At 44.1% G+C, this 18,375-nt stretch overlaps 2 non-coding genes across 2 annotated transcripts; one reads left to right on the forward strand and one right to left on the reverse strand.

Annotated features, from left to right (window-relative positions):
- Positions 1-208: 208 nt before the first annotated feature.
- On the reverse strand, positions 209-280 carry trnac-gca (transfer RNA cysteine (anticodon GCA)). The gene has a single exon. It is a non-coding gene; the product is annotated as a tRNA-Cys (tRNA).
- Positions 281-506: 226 nt separating this feature from the next.
- trnas-gcu (transfer RNA serine (anticodon GCU)) lies at positions 507-588 on the forward strand. Its single transcript has one exon. It is a non-coding gene; the product is annotated as a tRNA-Ser (tRNA).
- The last annotated feature ends 17,787 nt before the right edge of the window (positions 589-18,375 follow it).

An 18,375-nucleotide genomic window follows, 5' to 3' on the forward strand; every position in this document is an offset into this window, starting at 1 on the left:
GACTCCTTCGGTTAAATCACCACCAATTATCTATCCCCTTTGATGACCACGACAAACACTTGGGACTGTGTACCTTGCTTTAACTTTAGAAGCAATGTACGAATCACATCCCTGACACATTGTTCAAACATAAAAGTACTGAGCATGCGAACCGGAAGTATCCATAAAATTTAACTCCTTTCGTAGTTTTGAGATTTGTCGTTTTCCAAGAGCCTGACGTGATTTGAACACGCAATCTTCTGATCTGCAGTCAGACGCGCTACCGTTGCGCCACAAGCTCACAGTGTTGGCTGCTCTTTTACATCTGGGATATGTTCGTTGAATTCAAAACTCAAACAGGGAATTGACTCCCTCTTTTCTTGCTCGGGATTTACATCGAATGAAAGAGTAACAGCGAACCAAAATTAACGAGAAGGTAGAAACACAACATTATCCTGCAGGAGAAATGTGTTCTTGGTGCCATGTGTTAAAATCACAAGAGGTGATTAGAAACGTTGGCATTGCATGTCGAGGTGGCCGAGTGGTTAAGGCGATGGACTGCTAATCCATTGTGCTCTGCACGCGTGGGTTCGAATCCCATCCTCGTCGGTGGTGCGTTTTCTCTTTATTGAGTGTGAACTGATGATTGGTTGGTATTTTGAGATTCACGGAACCAAGATGAAGGTTGGACACAGAGTTGGACAGGCTTGATGGGTGGATATTCCAACTCAAATCCATATTCCAGATTCCAAATCCAATGAGAAGCTCGATCTGGCATCGATTCAAATCAGGACACTAGCTTTGGGCGGGAGATTGGCACCACGAGAACATGTGGTTTCAGAATCCCCAAAGTAGACTCCAGCTTCATTTGCGGCCCGAGTGATATGTGAGGTTCCGGGGATGCGGCCTGCGTCGGATTGTTGTCGGTGCAGCTCGATGGGCCGAATGTCCTTCTTCTGCACTGTGGGGATTCTATGAAGTTCGAGGCGGCAGTTTCACTTCTCTGAGAACATTGATACACCAGTTCCTTATTTCTACAAACTTTATCTAAAAAGCCGACTCCGATGAGATTCTGACCCACAACTTTTGAATATCTCACCAGACAATGATGAGAAGTCCAACATGTCATTCTTTGCGCCACAGAGCCACAGCTGCAGCATTTATTCCCCATTCCCATATGGGAATTTCTGACGTCGTTGAACAAACAGTTCAAAAGTTGAGCAATTGTATAGTTTCAAAAATACTTCATTGTCATTAAAATATTTTGGGACATCCTGTGGTTGTGAAATGAGCTCCAAAAATTTCAGTAGAACTCCGATAGGACACAGACAGGTTGGTCAAATGGGAGGACATGTGGCAGATGAAGAATGAAGTGATTCCTTTTGGTGGGAAAAACACAAAGAGACAACATGAAAGAAAGGGTATAATTACAAAACGAGGCGCAGGAACCGCGGGAAATGGGTGGGCATTTGTATAAATCATTGAAGGTGGCAGGACAGGTTGGAAGTGCCGTTAATAAAGCGGACAGTACCCATGGCTTTATAACCAAAAGCAAGGACCTGATAACAATTTACTGCAAAGAAAATGCTGATTAGCTATTAGATAGCACTTTAGGTATTCTCAGCCTTGCCTCTCGACTGAGGTATGGTAATCCTGAGACTAAATCATCACCAGTAGACCCTCCCTGTTGAGATGGGGATCAGTGGATGGTCATTTGGGACTATGCTGACTTTACCTTTATATCTGTGTCATATTCAGACTGTGTTTTTCATTATCTGCTGCTGTGTGAGGGTTGGGATCTTTCTTATTCTGTCATGGAACTGTGCGTGTACAAGCGATTTGTTCTGACAGTCAGCTCCGGGAACTGTAATTTAGTTTTGAATTCATTCCGTGTTTGCAATGTCTAGGATTGTAAACGAGTTGATGGATCACCTCATTTTGAATCTCCGATGTATTTTTTTCAGCGTCGCTGACAGGGCCAACATTTTGTTTTTATTCATTCATGGGGCTTGGGCGTCACTGGCTGGGCAGCATTTATTGCCCAAACCTAGCTACCGAGGGCAGTTGAGATGTAATCACACTGCTGTGGCTCTGGAGTCACATTTAGGCCAGACCGGGCAAGGGCGGCAGATGTTGTTCCCTGAAGGGCATTAGTTTACAATATAAGTTTTTCCGACGATGGTCAGTAATTTCATGGTCATCAGTAGATTCTTGATTACAGATATTTTTTATTGAATTCAAATTTCACCAGCTGCAATGGCCCCTGAATATTAACTGAGTTTCTGGATTAATATTCCAGCAATGATACCACAAAACCATCGCCTCCAAATTTTCCTCAAACCAAATGCTTTGGTAGGTCAACTCCAAGAGTAGCTCAGGGTGAACTACATTGCTGTGTGTCGGAAGTCACATGTAGGCCAGACCAAGAAACCCTTCCCAATAGAACATTACAGAATCAGTTTTTCTTTACGACAATCGATTCAAGGTCATTAATCCAGATATTTTTATAGATTTCGAATTTCACCGTGTGTGTGTGTGCACTTGTGTGCGCTTGTGTGTGTGTGTGTGTGTGTGTGTGTGTATGTGTGTTTGTGTGTGCGCGAGAGAGAGAGAGAGATTGACTCATTATCAGGCTGTTCGTGAGTGTGCATCAATCCCTTATTTTCCCTCAGAAGCACAGTGCTGCTCCTGCGCTTGTCAAATCCTATGAAAAAACACTTCTACCACTGTGACCCTGGTGGGCGGGTGGGGTTGGGAAGAGGTTTGACGGCAATGCCTCAGGATGCTGAGTGTGATAACAGCCGATTTTAAAGCATGTGTGTCAGAAGGTGAAGAGTGAACTTGTCTGTGAGAAGATCAGAACAGCCGTGTCTGGAGCTGTGTTCGAGAGACAGGCTTTGGGTTGCCAGTAAATGAACTCCTGAAATGAAGACACAAAATGAGAAACAGGAAATGCTGGAAATATTCAGCAGTTCTGAAAGCAGCTGTGGAGGGATATTCCTGTTGCCAGGATGTAACTCTCCAATTGGATAGAAGGGGATAGATAGAGTGAACGTTCAAAGACTATTTCGTCGGGTGGATGGAGCTATTACAAGGGGGCATAACTATAGGGTTCATGGTGGGAGATATATGAAGGTTATCAGAGGTAGGTTCTTTACGCAGAAAGTGGTCGGGGTGTGGAATGGACTGCCTGCAGTGATAGTGGAGTCAGACACTTTAGGAACATTTAAGCAGTTATTGGATAGGCACATGGAGCACACCAGGATAGTGGTGAGTGGGATAGCTTGATCTTGGTTTCAGATAAAGCTCGACGCAACATCGTGGGCCGAAGGGCCTGTTCTGTGCTGTACTGTTCTATGTTCTATGTTCACGTTGCTCAGATTTTACAATCTCAAAATCTTCGTCTCAGGAACAGGGAGGACGGGAATTGGATCTTTGTTGATTTGAGCAAACAGAGCAATGCAGCAATAAGAAGCTCTCCCCCCCCCCCCCCCACCCCCCCCCCCCCCCCCCCACCCCCACTCCCCGCCGGCTTCGGGAAGGATGGGACTCAGATACGGGCTCCTGGCTGGGGTTGAAAAATGGAAAAGCAGATCGAGTTTTAAATGAGATGACAATGAATATGCAATTCAAATCGACTTGTGCAGATTCGGTTGTCTAACAAGGGAGTCAGGCTGGCCAAGCAGTTTAAGGCGCTGCGTTAAGGTCGCTGTCTCCTCTAGCGGCGTGAGTTCAAATTCCACGCCTGGTATTGCTTTTTCCTCCTACGCCAGGGACCATCCAAACCCGCGAAATCTCCCACCTGGAAGCACAAGGGCAGCAGATGCACAGAAAAAACGACCATCTGCAAGTCCCACTCCGATAGACACACACCATCCTGACTTGGAAATATATTGCCGTTTCTGTGGCTGGCTCACAATCCTGGAACTCCCTGTCCGAAGGGAGTGCAGTGGCTCAATAATGAATTCACTCTCAAATTCTGGGAGATAATTAATTCTGGACAATAAATGTTTCGCGGGCCAGCGACACACATGTTCCGTATAAATGAAGTTCTGAAGATATCATCTCTTGTCACAGGAGGAGCACATCTGAATTCAGAGCAGAAAATTGGGTGTGTGAATCACATCCTGAACATGGCTACTTTTATATCAGATGTGTATCTGAACACAGTAAATGGAACCCAGCTCACGATAGGCCGCTCAATGTTCAGCCGAGTGGTTTCACTGAGTGATGTGTGTGATATTCTCTGATGTACAATGTCGGGGGGCGGGGGGAAGGACAGATTTGAAAAGTTTACAGGGAAATTGGTGCAGTCTCGATTGGCCACTGTAGGGATTCTGTATTTTTTTGACTTATGATTCTATACCCAACCCATTACATCTGTGGAGTGAGAAACAGGTCGGTCTAGTGAAAGGTCAAGATTTGAAATGTGAGCTATCTCTATTTTCACAGATACTCCCACAGCTGAAATTTATTTCCGACATTCCATTGTAGTGCGATTAAATCTCTTTCAAGTGATCTATGCTATCGCACAAGGCCAAGTATCACTTTCTTGCAAGTTAATATTGTTTTTCACTTTCCAGTAGGTGTTCTGCAGAGATACAAAATAACCACATTTCGATACTTCCCGCAAATATCTCTGCTGTTTATTTAGAGGATACAGGAATTTTCATCAGCTCCCGCTTGAAGTAAACTATTTAATCTGCAACAAACTCACTGCTGTAAATGCTACAAACACAGCATTCCCCCTTTCTCTTCGTGAATTTCTAACACAGTCTGTTTGCCTGAGAATCATAGAATCACCACAGTACTGAAGGAGAACGTTCTGCGCTTTGAATCTGTACCGACTATCCGATAGAGCATTCCACACAGGCCTTATCCCCAGAGCGCCATGCATCCACCCCGCCAATCTACTTACCTACACATCTTGGGAAACGGAAGGGCAATCTTGCATGGCCAATCCACCCAACCTGCACATCTTTAGACTGTGGGAGGAGGTCAGAGCACCTGGTTTCCTGAGGTAACTTTCCTGGGTGTCTGCATCTTGAGCAACAGTACAGACGTTTAACACAATCTAGGATAAAGCATCTAATTTCATTGTCTTCCCATCCACACACATTCACTCCCTGCACCACGGACGCACAATGGCAGCAGTGTGCACCATCGCCACGTTGCACTGCAGAAATTCGCCAAAGGTTCCTTTGACAGCACCTTCCAACACTCACAACCACTCTAGACTGGAAGAGTAAGCGCAGCGCATACATCGGAACAACACCAGCTCTTTGCAGGACACTATTATGTATTGATTATTTATATTTATTTATAAATTGTTTGTTTGAGTGTGTTCCTTAATCTTCTTTACGTTTCGTTTAGTGTAAAAAAGCTAAATATCTAATTGAACAGGATGTTACTGTAACTAACTGAACTGGCGAACGTTGTGCCAAACTTTATTAAAGAAAAACAGGATTTGCGATTTATTCTCAAATCCGTGGTTTCTCTGGGAACCGAGTAAACAACGTGGAGAGATGGCAGAGCAAAAAATGTTGCCGCAGCTTCCCCTCTCTGAAACACATCAATGTAGCAGCAACTTGTTTGATTTGATTTGGTTTGATTTATTATTGTCATGTGTATCAACATAAAGTGAAAAGTATTGTTTCTTGCGCGCTATACAAACAAAACATACCGTTCATAGCGAAGGAAATGAGAGAGTGCAGAATGTAGTGTTGGAGTCATAGCTTGGGTGTAGAGAAAGGTCAACTTAATGCAAGGTAAGTCCATTCAAAAGTCTGACAGCAGCAGGGAAGAATCTGTTCTTGAGTCGGTTGGTGCGTGACCTCAGACTTTTGTATCTTTTTTCCGACGGAAGAAGGTGGAAGACAGAATGTCCGGGGTGTGTGGGGTCCTTAATTATGTTGGCTGCTTTGCCGAGGCAGTCGGAAGTGTAGCCAGAGTCAATGGATGGGAGGCTGGTTTGCGTGATGGATTGGTCTACATTCACGACCGTTTGTAGTTCCTTGTGGCCTTGGGCAGAACAGGAGCCATACCAAGCTGTGATACAACCAGAAAGAATGCTTTCTATCTTGCATCTGCAAAAGTTGGTGAGAGTCGTAGCTGACATGCCAAATGTCCTTATTCTTCTGAGAAAGTAGAGGTGTGGGGGGACCAGGACAGGTTGTCGGTTATCTGGACACCTAAAAATTTGCAGCTCTGAACCTACTGCCCACCTGATTCAGAGTGAGAGTTTGCTGGGATTCGAATCTATAACGTTTAACGGCTGACTATCATGTAGAAGTCCAACGCACTATCCATTGTGCCACAGTCCTCTCCGCACAGAGCTGAATTTAGAAGCTCATGTATGGATTTTTGACAATGTAGAAACTCTCCCTAAGTCCAACAATCTCGTAGTTACAACATCGAAAACTGTGAAGAGGAACTTCGTTGATTACAAGTCGTATCGGGACATCTTATGTCTGTTAAAAGAGCTGTGCAAATACACATATTTGTGTCCTCTATAAACGATATCTGTCCAACACAGAATGCTCCTCCCTCGCTCTCTCTCTTCCTCATTCTCCTGGACAATCTCGCAGGTTTGATAGTCTGGAGCCACATTCTAGTCTGCCTGCCGCAGGGCTGATCAGAAAGTGTTCCCTGTTCCAGGTAAACACCTGCACAGAACACAGAGCAAAATAATGTGGTTGCTGGAAATCTGAAACACAAACAGAAAATGCTGGAAACAGCTCAGCAGGTGAGGCAACACTTTTGATGAATGAAGATTTCTGTAAAACAAGTTCCTGAAGCACTGCACAGCAGCACAGTTTAAAGTTTCCTTTCATCCACATGGATGCTCCATTGTATGATTTTGAACAATTCAAATTAATAAAATTAATTGTTATTCTGGTTGCTCCAGCCTGAAAACGTCTCCCAGCAACACCCTGAGATGTGTAAATATTGAAATCCATTCTCTTTTTTTAAAGTCTCTTTTGGAACTGTGTCCATCACCCGCTCAGTTCTTTGTTAATGAAAAGAGAATTGAAGATATATTTGGATAAGACAATAAGAGCAGGCATAGGAGCAGAATTCGGCCAGTGGCCCATCAAGTCTGCTCCGCCATTCAATCATGGCTGATATCTTTCTCATCCACATTCTCCTGCCTATTCCCAATAACCCCTGACCCCCTTATTAATGAAGAACCTACCTAATTTCCCTTTGACAAAATTTGTACAGAAGCATAAAGAAGGGAATCACACACAGCACTTCATGAAACTCACCGCTAAACATTAAAAAGTGACAGTGTTTAATCATGGATGGTCTATTTGTTCACTTGTTATTCATGGAGCATAACAAAGGTGAGACAGTGTGCAATCTGAGCAATATAACTGAGCAAGCTTAAACACAATGAGGATTGGGCAGGATAAACCACCATTGGCAGTGGACAAAGTGGAGGTGCCAATGTTGACTGGGTTGTGTGACAGAACAGGAAGACGTGGCAGGGAGAAGGTAAATAGGAAAGTGGGAACGCTAAATGTTTAATGATCACTGTACAAATAGACGGTGCAATGTAGACTGCAGGCTGGATATTCAATGGGGTCTGAGATGGGTGAATAGGCTGTGGAATCTTGGTTTGGTAAAGGTTCAATAGTGATAAGGACCGGTAAAGGTATACTCTTTATTTCATATCACCTATCCTCGACCTTCTGAACAAAATGTGTCACTTCACACTTCTTTACATTCATTACATTGTACCTGTCACGTGATTGCCCCATTCCGTCAGCCAGTCTATATCTTCTTGACGACTATCAAGTTCCTCCTTCATTTGGCGCATAATATTTCAGAGTCTTGCATCATTGGAAAGTTGTTCTGAGTTCTGAGATGGGTGAATAAACTGTGGAACCTTGGCATGGTAAAAGTGCAACAGGGATTAGGAAGAGGATATCACCTCTCATCGACCTTCGGACTGAAATGTATCACTTCACACTTGTTACATAAATTAAAGTTTATTTATTAATCACAAGTAGGCTGACATGAACACTGCAATGAAATTACTGTGAAAATCCTCAAATTAAACGTCATGTGCCACGTGTCTGCCCATTCCAAAAGCCTGTATATATCTTCTTAAAGTCGTGCAATATCCTACTCACTCAAGTTAATTATATTCCAAGTCTTCCATCATTGGCAAATTTTGAGATTGAAACCTATACACCAAGATATAGGTCAGTAATATAAATCAAGAAAAGAAAGTTTCTCTCTATATTCCATCCCCAATCAAAGGCAAGAAAACTTTACTGTGTTCGATGTTTGAATAGGTTTGCACTAGTAATTAAACTGCTGCTTAACGAAATTCCAACTATGCTAAACAGCTATGATTCAAAATGCCACTTGGTTCAAAATAAAATGCCTACTGGCACTAATCTTTTCACTTAAAAAGCATAGCCTTGCTCATTTATCGGGATTTAAATGGTGAATACAGGGGAAAGCAGCGTATTGATAGATTAGGAAATGATATGGCCAATGCATGTAGCATTCCTAAATTCCTCCGTCCCAGGTTCAATATAATTCAATATAACAAGTTCCAAATTATACCGACTACATGGGAAAGTACATTAATATTGAATTCTTTATGGGATTTAATGCTGACATCCAATCATTAATTCCTGTTGGATCTACCTCTGCAACAGGGACAGTTCATGTAAATATCTTCCGCTCTGTTGCAGTTCTGAGTTGCGGCCAGTAGATGTCAGCACACTCGAGCAGGCTGAAATTTAGACAACTGACAGGGACACAACAATGTCGAAACTTCAGTCTACCAGAGTGTGCTGACATCTACTGGCCGCAACCCAGAACTGCTACAGAGCGAAAGATACCGACCTGAACTGTCAGTGTTGCAGAGTCAGATCAAACAGGAATTAATGATTGGATGTCAGCGTTAAATCCAACAGAGAATTCAATATTAATGTACTTTCCCATGTAGTCGGTATAGTTTGGAACTTGTTATAGGCTGGAGCAGTTGACTCGATTAATTCAGCTGTATTTAAGCTGAAATCTAGGTAATGAGACGATGGGCAATGAAATTCAGAGATAAGCAGGTGATGTTACATTAAAGATTTGACCAGAGAATCGTGTGGAATTATGTACTAAGTGCACCAAAAGGCCCAATTTCAATTCGATATCTTCCGGGTAGAATGAGTACAGATTTGCAAAGTGTCTCAAAGAACAAAGAACAAAGAACAGTATAGCACAGGAAACAGGCCTGTTGGACCTCCAAGCCTGTGCCGCTCATTGGTCCAACTAGACCATTCGTTTGTATCCCTCCATTCCCAGACTGCTCATGTGACTGTCCAGGTAAGTCTTAAACGATGCCAGCGTGTCTGCCTCCACCACCCTACTTGGCAGCGCATCCCAGGCCCCCACCACTCTCTGGTTAAAAAATGACCCTCTGATATCTGAGTTATACCTCGCGCCTCTCACCTTGAGCCCGTGACCCCTCGTGATCGTCACCTCTGAAGGAAGGATTCCTCTCAGAATCCTTCTGACTCCTCTCAGAAGGATTTATAATGAATATCACACACTTATGTTGTACCGGAGACAGAATGCGTCCAGCACCTGCAGAATCTTAGAATAGATACAAAAGAGAGAGAGAGAGAGAGACCATTACACCCTTTGTCTGTGTGCTGTCCTGTCCAAGAACAAATCATCTCGTCCCTTTCCCAGCCATTGTATCATAAACCTGCAAATCATTTCTCTTCAGGTGCTAATTCCTTTCCCCTTTGACAATTCTGATTTGATGCTGTCTCTGCCACACGCTCAGGCAGTGCATTCCAGTTCCTAAACTCTCAGCACATTAAAAAATATCCTTCTCCACTCTGCCAATGGGAACAGTATTTCTACATCTAGTCTCCTTGGACAGCACAATCAAACCCACGACTGCTACCGTCTAGGAGGTCAGTGGCAGCAGATACATGGGAACACCAGCACCTCGAAGTTGTCCTCCAAGGTACTCACCGTCCTGGCTTGGAAAAATGTCACCGTCCCTTCACTGTCGCAAAATCCTGGAACAACCTCCCGAACACTATTCGGTTACGAGCACTGTGGCGGTACCTACATCTCAGGGACTGCAGCGGTTCAAGAAGGAAGCTCACCACCACATTTTCAAGGACAACGATGGACGATACACTGGTGTTGGGGTTAAATAACAATACAGCAATGAATATTTCTCTGGCGATATTAATAGGCAGCAAAAGTTCAGAGTGCTGGAGCAAAGTGGCACTGCGGAATCGTGCTGGGCCCATCAGCCAGAAGTCGATGGATCAAAATCATCCTCTGCTAACTTCTGTTAATATTGATAATAAAATCTCTTGAAATCAACACCAATGCATTTGTCACTGTTACGTGGAGTATGCAGACATTCGCTTCAGTTTTTTCGTTAAATGCCGCAATCTGCAGTGAATCACGTGTAGATGCACACAAGCTCGAAATACTGTGAAAATGCACCAGCATGTATTAGTGTTCGAGGTAATGTTGCACAGGGCAGAGTTCCTGAATTTGTGGATAATGTGAAACTTGGAAGTGTTGCGAAATGTGAGGAGGATCGTGCAAATCTTTAAAAAGGACATAGACAAGTTGTTCGAATGAATGGAAAAGAGGCCGGTGGAATTTAAAGCAGAGAATTGTGAAGGGATTCATTCTGGTGGGAAGATGAGAGAGACAAAATAAAGTAAAGGGTACAACTCCAAATGAGGTGCAGGAGCAGACGGAACTGGTTGTGCGTGTGTATATGTCACTGAACAATTCAGGGCAGGTTAAGATACGTTTAATAAAGCATATTGAAGGCTACCCTTTATGAACAGGGTCATGGAGTACAATAGCAAGGAGGTTATGTTCAAATGGTGTTAGACACTTAAAAACATCCAGCTGGAGTATTGTAGCCTGTTTTGGATGCCACGCTTTAGGAAAAATGAAAAGGCATTGGAGAGAGTGCATAAAAGGTTCATGAGATTGTTTGTGACTGAGAATCTTCACGAATGAAATGGATCAAAGACTTTGGACTTGCTCTCCTTGGAGAAGGGAAAATTGAAGGAGATTTAATAGGGATATTAAATGTCATGAATCGTCTGGATGGAGTGGATAGGGACAAACTGTAACTACTCTTGGAATGATCAAGGATGAGAAAGCAGATGTAACACCATTAGCAAAGGATGGAATAGAAACACAAACAGAACCTTTCTCACACAGTGAATGCTTAATTTGAGGAATGCACTGCCGGAGAGTGTGATGGAGGTAAGTTCAATTGAAGCATTCTAAAAAGAATTAGGCTGTTACATGAAAAAGAAAAATGTGCAAGGTTACAGGGAGAAGTTGGAGATGTTCATTTTCTGTCAGCACATTAATAAATTCTCATTCGTCACTCATCACTGAATCGAGTGTGAACTGTTCTCTTGTTGCATCTAAACACGTGAATTACAGCAATGCTTCAATGACAAAACAGTTGGTGGGGTAAGTCTAAACGGGAGGTAAAGAAACCAAGTTTGTGTTGAGAAGGAAGTGAAACCAAAAACAAGAGTAAACATGAGGGTAAAAACCAAAACCTGCAAAGAAATTTTGGAAGCAAAATGGAGCTGAGTTTAATGTCGGAAATTGTTTGACTCGGTGCTGCGTCTGGAAGGCTGTAAAATGTTTCATTGAGAGATGAGTTTCTGTTCCTGGAAATTACATTGAGCTTCATTGGAATATTGCAGGAGGCTGAGATGGAAAGATCAGTATAAAGCAAGGTTGAAAATTGAAATGACAGAAGACTGTGAAATCCGAGTGATGTTTATTAACTGAACAGAAGTGTTTCACGAAGCAGTCACTTCCTCTGCGACTGGATCCTGAACTTCCGAACTTACAGACCACAGTAAGAAAGGGTAGACAATAAGACCTTCTCCACGATCATCCTCAGCACCGGTGCCCCACAGGGCTGTGTTCTCAGCCCCCTACTATACTTCTTATACACCTATGGAGAGGAGTTTGTTAGGTGTGTCCAGGAGAGTTTCCTGACACAGTATGTGGATAAGCCTACTAGAGGAGAGGCTGTACTTGATCTGGTGCTGGCTAATGAACCTGGACAGGTGGAGGATCTCTCGGTGGGTGAGCATCTTGGGGATAGCGATCATAATTCTATCTCCTTCACGATAGCATTGGAAAGAGATAGGATCAGGCAGGCTAGGAAAGTGTTTCTCTGGAGTAAAGGGAAATACAGTGTCATCAGGGAGGAAATTAGACGGGTAAATTGGAAGGAGGCATTCTTGGGGAAAAGTACCGAAGGAAAGTGGAGGATTTTCAAGGAATGTTTGTCTGGAGCTCTGCATGACAACGTTCCGATGAGACAGGGGGGTGTTGGTAGGGTACGGGAACCGTGGTGCACGAAGGTTGTGATGAGCCTGGTGAATAAGAAAAGAGAGGCGTACAGAAGGTTCAGAGAGCTAGGAGGTGTTAAGGATTTAGAGGAGTATACGGGATGTAGGAAGGAGCTTAAGAAGGAAATTAGGAGAGCGAGAAGGGGTCATGATAAGGCCTTGGCGGGTAAGATTAAGGAGAATCCCAAGGCTTTCTACAAATATGTCAAGAGTAAAAGGATGAGATGTGAAGGCATAGGACCCTTAAAAGGTGAAGGGAGAAAAGTTTGTGCGGAACCGTTAGAAATGGCGGAGCTGCTTAATGAATACTTTACCTCGGTATTCACGGTGGAAAGGGATCTGGGTGGTTGTACTGCTGGTTTGCGGTGGACAGAAAGGATCGAGCATGTGGACATAAAGAAAGAGGATGTGTTGGAACTATTGAATGGCATCAAGGTTGGTAAGTCGCCGGGACCGGATGGGATGTACCCCAGGTTACTGTGGGAGGCGAGGGAGGAGATTGCGGAGCCTTTGGCGATGATCTTTGCATCGTCGATGGAGACGGGAGAGGTTCCGGAGGATTGGAGGATTGCAGATGTGGTCCCTATATTCAAGAAAGGGAACAGGGACAGCCCGGGAAATTACCGACCGGTGAGTCTAACCTCAGTGGTTGGTAAGTTGATGGAGAGGATCCTGAGAGACAGGATTTATGATCATCTAGAGAAGTTTAGTATGATCAAAAGTAGTCAGCACGGCTTTGTCAAAGGCAGGTCGTGCCTTACGAGCCTGGTTGAGTTCTTTGAAAATGTGACCAAACACATTGACGAAGGAAGAGCGGTGGATGTGGTCTATATGGACTTCAGCAAGGCGTTCGATAAGGTCCCCCATGCAAGACTTCTTGAGAAAGTGAGAGGGCATGGGATCCAAGGGGCTGTTGCCTTGTGGATCCAGAACTGGCTTGCCTGCAGAAGGCAGAGAGTGGCTGTGGAGGGGTCTTTCTCTGCATGGAGGTCAGTGACCAGTGGAGTGCCCCAGGGATCTGTTCTGGGACCCTTGCTGTTTGTCATTTTCATAAATGACCTGGATGAGGAAGTGGAGGGATGGGTTGGTAAGTTTGCTGACGACACCAAGTAGGTGGTGTTGTGGATAGTTTGGAGGGATGTCAGAAGTTGCAGCGAGACATAGATAGAATGCAAGACTGGGCGGAGAAGTGGCAGATGGACTTCAACCCGGATAAGTGTGTGGTGATCCATTTTGGCAGATCCAATGGGATGAAGCAGCAGTATAATATGAAGGGTACCATTCTTAGCAGTGTAGAGGATCAGAAGGACCTTGGGGTCCGGGTCCATAGGACTCTTAAATCGGCCTCGCAGGTGGAGGATGCGGTCAAGAAGGCGTACGGCGTACTGGCCTTCATTAATCGAGGGATTGAGTTTAGGAGTCGGGAGATAATGCTGCAGCTTTATAGGACCCTGGTTAGACCCCACTTGGAGTACTGCGCGCAGTTCTGGTCACCTCATTACAGGAAAGATGTTGAAGCCATTGAAAGGGTGCAGAGGAGATTTACAAGGATGTTGCCTGGATTGGGGGGCATGCCTTATGAGGATAGGTTGAGGGAGCTTGGTCTCTTCTCCCTGGAGAGACGAAGGATGAGAGGTGACCTGATAGAGGTTTACAAGATGTTGAGAGGTCTGGATAGGGTAGACTCTCAGAGGCTATTTCCAAGGGCTGAAATGGTTGCTACGAGAGGGCACAGGTTTAAGGTGCTGGGGGGTAGGTACAGAGGAGATGTCAGGGGTAAGTTTTTCACTCAGAGGGTGGTGGGTGAGTGGAATCGGCTGACGTCGGTGGTGGTGGAGGCAAACTCGTTGGGGTCTTTTAAGAGACTTCTGGATGAGTACATGGGATTTAATGGGATTGAGGGCTATATATAGGCCTAGAGGTGGGGATGTGATCGGCGCAACTTGTGGGCCGAAGGGCCTGTTTGTGCTGTGGCTTTCTATGTTCTATGACTGTGTGGCAAAATTCCCCTCCAATTCGATTTTCAAGTTTGCTGACGACACTACCGTAGTGGGTCTGATCTCAAACAATGATAAGACAGAGTACAGGAATGAGTGAGAGAATCTGGTGAACTGGTGCGCCAACAATAATCTCTCCCTCAATGTCGACAAAATGAGAGATTGTCATCTACTTCATGAAGCGTAAAGGAGAACATGCTCCTGTCGACATCAACGGGTACGAAGTAGAAAGGTTCGAGAGCTTCAAGTTTTTAGGTGTCCAGATCACCAACAACCTGTCCTGGTCCACCCATGCCGACACTATAGTTAAGAAAGCCAACCAATGCCTCTACTTTCTCAGAAGACGAAGGAAATTTGGCATGTCAGCTACGACTCTCAGCAACGTTTACAGATGCACCAAAGAAAGCATTATTTCTGGTTATATCTCAGCTTGGTATGGCTCCTGCTCTGCCCAAGACCGCAAGGAACTACGAAAGGTCATGAATATAGCGCAATCCAACAGGCAAACCAGCCTCCCATCCATTGGCTCTGTCTACATTTCCCGCTGCCTCGGCAAAGCAGCCAGCACAATTAAGGATCACAGGACCCTGGACGATTCCATCTTCTTCCGTCGAGAAAAAGATACAAAAGTGTGAGGTAACGTACCAACCAACTCAAGAACAGCTTCTTCCCTGCTGCCATCAGCCTTTTGAATGGACTTACCTTGCACTAAGTTGATCTTTCTCTACACCCAAGCTACGACTGTAACACGACATTCTGCACTCTCTCGTTTCCTTCTCTATGAACGGTATGTTTTGTCTGTTATAGCACGCAAGAAACAATATTTTTCACTGTATGTAAATACATATGTCAATAGGACATCAAATAATAAATAATACATATATAAATAATTTCCCCAATATGACAGACAGCTTTATAAGCAAAACAACATGTTCAAAAAAAGAAATATGGAAATCAATCTTACAATTGGAATTTGTGTTTCGGGATCTGAACAGTGAGGAAGGAATATGGAACTTATCACACCAACAATTCGCATCCATTTTCCTGTTTCCTCACCCGATGATCTGCTCCCACTGAGGTTGACAGGGATTTCAAGCTTTTATGTCCCACTTCCTTTTTTTCACCCTCATCCCTTCCCCTCTGAAACGATGAAAGTTTTCCCCTTTTCATCACGGCGACACAGTGGTGCAATGATTAGCACTGCTGCCTTACAGCGCCAGGAACCTGGGTTCGATTGCTGGCTTAGGTCACAATCTGCTTGAAGTTTGTACGCTGTCCCCATGGCTGCGTGAATTTCTTCTGGGTGCTCCAGCTTCCTCCAACAGTCCGAAAGATATGCTGGTTAGGTGCACTGGCCATGCTAAATTCTCCCTCAGTGTACTGAAACAGGTACTGGAGTGCAGCGACTAGGGGACTTTCACCGTAACTTCATTGCAGTGTTAATGTCTGCCTACTTGTGACACTAATAAATAAACAAACTTCACTTTACCTTCTTCCCCAATATTCTTCTCATTCAATGCATCATCCTTTGTCATTTCTGCCAGCTCTAGATTGTTGCCACCACTAGAATTCCACTCCCCTCTGCAGTCCTTTCAATTTTCTGAGTGGAGATTTTCCTCTTTACACCTTCGCCCATGTCCTATCAATTAAAGCAATTCCGCCCCCCCCCACCCATCCCCGCCCCCCACCCGCGATCAAATCTACTCAATGTCCAACGCCTCTAACATTACTTCCAGATGAAAAGACAATTTCCTCTCCCAAATTAATCGTATTTGCTGTTCACATCATGCTCTGCTCTGGTTTGTGGATTCCAAACAAATATTGATTAATAACCCTGTGGGATTCCTCCATTCAGTCCAAAATTGTGGATCCACTTCTGCTCAGAATTCTGGTCCACGGCCTTTTTAATTCTTCACTTGTTTTCACTCTGATCTCTATGTCCTTCGTCTTCTCTCGTGTTCCAATGAAGCTCAGTGCACAATTCCTGAACGCACTATTTTGATATCTTCACTTGTTATTTTTCTATTCATGGTAGTCTTGAACCACCAGTTCCTGCATTTCATCTCTCTTGTACTGAACACAATAACATACTTTCTATTTTGTCCCTTTTTTTTCTGCCGTTATCAATCTGCCATTTTCTTTTGGTCGAGAGCTTCAAGTTTTTAGGTGTGCAGATCACCAACAACCTGTCCTGGTCCCTCCAGGCCAAGGGAAAGCCCCCCAACGCTTATATATTCTCAGCAAGCTAAGGAAATTCTGCATGTCTACTCCGACTCTCAGCAACTTTTACAGATGCACCAGAGAAAACATTATTTCCGGTTGCATCACAGGCTCCTGCACTGACCAAGACTGGAAGCAAGTACAAAGGGTCATGAACGAAGCCCAGTCCATCACACACACCAGCCTCCCATCCATTAACTCTGTCTACACATCCCGCTGCCTCAGAAATGCAGCCAGCATAATCAAGGATCACACAAACCACCGACATACTCTCTTCGACCTTCCGTTGGGAAAAAGATGCAAAAGTCAGTGATCACGTATCAACTGACTCAAGAATAGCTGCTTTCCTGCTGCCATCAAACTCTTGAATAGACCTACCTTACATTCAACTAATCTTTTTCTACATCCTAGCCATGACTGGAATACTACATTCTCCTTTCCTTTTCTATGATTGGTAAACGTTGTCTGTATAGCATACAAGAAACAATATTTTTCACAAGATACTAATACAGGTAACAATAATAAATCAAACCAAAAATCAAATAAAAACAAATTTAAGGCACGAGGGTGGTCTCAGTGTTTAGCACTGTTGCCTCAGAGCGCCAGCGTCCCGTGTTCATTCCAGCCTCGGGTGACTGTCTGTGTGCAGTTTGCATGTTCTCGCTGTGTCCTCGTGGTTTTCGTTTGGGTGCTGCTGTTGCCCCCGACACTCCAAAGATGTGTGCCTTAGGTTGATTGGCCATGTTATAATTGTCCCTTAGTGTCAGGGGGACAAGCAAGGTAAATACATGGGGTTACGGGGAATGGAACTGGGTGGGTTGTTCTCTGTGCTGGCGTGATGGCCGAAACGGCCTCCTTCTGCACTGCAGGGATTATATGATTCTTCTTTGAAATTGTTGCATTTCTTTGAGATTGTAATCTCTGTCCCAATTTTGTACATTTCTTGGAAGTTTACGCACATTTATAGTTTCAGCACGAGTGCATTTATCTTAGCCTCATACCATCAACTCCTTTGTCATTTAATGTCTCCTGCCCTCAACGATGCTTTGAAGCCAGAAGAGAAATAGTCATGCTAAATTCAGTGATAAGTATCGAGAACGAATTAATTAATATTCTGACAGCAGCGAAGCATTCAGCAATGAGTGACCACAATATTTTTGAGGCAGCGCAAGATCACACAAGTGCTGTAAGTTTTACCTTATCTGAGGTTGATATGGACAGAATGAGCGGTAAGTTGAACTTGTTAAATTGGAACAGGTGCCAACAGGCAAACACAAACAATCGGAGACACAGAAAGAAACATATGGAACAATATGTATCTAATACAACCGGAAAGGATGGAAACTTCACTTTATCAATTCACGGTGATTTTGGGAATTAAATTCCATGTTTTAAACCAGTGGTTAAGAAGGAATGTTGATTTCTGTCCAAATAATGATGAACTATGTCTTTAACGTGGTGCTGTTTCCACTGTGCTGATACTCTCGTCCCTCCCGACGGCACATGTCATAGGGAGGACGCTGCTTTCCAAATAAGCATGGTGACTTATTGCAGGGTGTCCGGTAGATTAGACACACTGCAGCTAATATGGATAAACTATTTCTGTGAAATCAGTGATCGTATGTGCTTCCACCACCCTCATAGAGAACGAGATTGATCCATTACTCGCAGTGAAAGGGGGCTCTTTGGCCGAGTGATGGTGCTGGAATGGTGAGCACAGCTGCTTCCCAGGCAGTTGACCGAGATCGATTCCCGCTATCGCATTGGTTTAATTTATTTGAGGCGGC

The sequence above is a fragment of the Mustelus asterias genome, unplaced genomic scaffold, assembly GCF_964213995.1.
Source record: "Mustelus asterias unplaced genomic scaffold, sMusAst1.hap1.1 HAP1_SCAFFOLD_152, whole genome shotgun sequence".
In the NCBI taxonomy this organism is placed as follows: Eukaryota; Metazoa; Chordata; class Chondrichthyes; order Carcharhiniformes; family Triakidae; genus Mustelus; species Mustelus asterias.